The 1,860-nt window shown below is 49.7% G+C and overlaps 1 pseudogene; it reads left to right on the forward strand.

The window, feature by feature from the left end:
- Nucleotides 1-1,409: 1,409 nt before the first annotated feature.
- LOC136662038 (5S ribosomal RNA) lies at nt 1,410-1,529 on the forward strand (annotated as a pseudogene).
- Nucleotides 1,530-1,860: the final 331 nt, after the last annotated feature.

Consider the following 1,860-nt stretch of genomic DNA (forward strand, 5'->3'; position numbering starts at 1 on the left):
AGAGCCGGTGCGTAACTGATAACGGCACATTCCTTTGCAAGGACAAACCCCGAGGCTGATAAGGAAGTAATAAACAGTCAGGGCAATTGAGACATCTTTGCCACAGGTTGCCGTTGATGCTCTTCGAACGACCACCGACACAGCTGGAAGTAATGCATTTCTACTCTGGGGGGGATATGCCGATGGGTCAGTCTTGTCTGAAGATCGTGCCTTATGACCTGGGAGCTGTTTGGCCAAAGATCAATGTGAGACTGACTCAGGGCTAGCCCAGGTTCTCCCATCTGGGGCCGTTTCAGAGGCCACTCGTGTTGGACACTGGCATCCATCTGAGGACCATCTGGCTAGGCTTACCTCCCAGTACTAGTGACAGTGGGATGAAACAGTTCAGAGACTCACAGCACAATCCTATGCTCTGTTTGCAGCAGCGGAGCGCAAACTCTGCCAGCACAGTCTGTCGCAAGCATGACACAAAGCATATTGGGACTGTGCAGGAGTTAGTAATGGTAGCAGGGAGACCTGTGCCATCTTGCCGGTGCCAATGCAGGCCTTGATGCATGCCAAAGCAAGTCAGCTCAGTGCCAGGCAGTGGAGGGGCAGGAGAAGGATGGGGGAGGGGTGGAGGATGGACGGATTGGGTTCCGGGAGGGAGGTGGAATTGGCTGTGCTAGTGCATGCTGTATCCTATCCCCCTTCCTGGACAAGATGTGCCGACCCAGATCCACTTGGGCTTGCATTGGTTATTTAGCAGGCACAGGTTTAAGTAGACCTGTCGCTGTGGCTTTCCTTAGGGCAAGGAACAAATGTCCCCCTAATTCAAGGAGACCTCTAGACTGCAAAATTGCCCAGTGGGATACAGCACAAGCCACTCCAGCCCTGCTGTATCGGTGTGGGGGAAGTTCAGTACGATTGGGCTGCCCCATCATTGCCCTTTCTTGCATCCAAAGACCCCTTGGGGATGTCTTGCTTGGTCAGTGGAGAGGACAAGGGAAGTCACCTTTGCTGGTTAGACTGGTGGGGCACAAGGAACCAGTGTCCCATGGCAGTACACTCAGTGGTGTTGCTGTGCCTGTGTTGTGCACAGGGTGTGGGGTGACACCACTACTGGCCAAAACTTTTAAAATCTTGGTATTTTTGAATAATGCTATCATGTTATATATCAACATGCAACAAACTGTGTCGAAATATCTCTGTTCCAGTGGTTCTCACACATTCAGCACCAGGACCCACTTTTTAGAATTGTCAGGACCCACTGGAAACGATGTCATGACCGGAAGTGACATCATTAAGCAGGAAATTTTTTAACAATCCTAGGTTGCAGTCCTATCCAGGATTAAGTCCCATTTACTATCATTGTTAAAAGCAGCTTATTCAAAGAACAGGTCTGTAACATTTCTCCAAATGCAGTCACATACCGCAGCCACTGTTACCCTGCACATGCCCAATCTCGTCTGATCTCGGTAGTTAAGCAGGGTCAGGCCTGGTTAGTACTTGGATGGGAGACTGCACGGGAATACCGGGTGCTGTAGGCTTATACCATAGTCTTTCGAGACTGAAGGTTGCCAACCATATCCCTATACTGAACACTATCTCCTGATCTTGTCTGATCTCAGAAACTAAGCAGGCTCAGGCCTGGTTAGTACTTGGATGGGAGACCGCCCGGGAATACCGGGTGCTGTAGGCTTATACTATAGTCTTTCGAGACTGAAGGTTGCCAACCAAGTCACATACCATGGCAGCATCAATATATTAAAAATAAAATATTGAAATGAATGGGGACCCACCTGAAATGGGCTCGCGACCCACCTGGTAGGTCCCGACCCACAGTTTGAGAAACACTGCTCTATTCTATCAAAAGTTATA

Source organism: Tiliqua scincoides, chromosome 10, assembly GCF_035046505.1.
Source record: "Tiliqua scincoides isolate rTilSci1 chromosome 10, rTilSci1.hap2, whole genome shotgun sequence".
Taxonomy (NCBI): Eukaryota; Metazoa; Chordata; class Lepidosauria; order Squamata; family Scincidae; genus Tiliqua; species Tiliqua scincoides.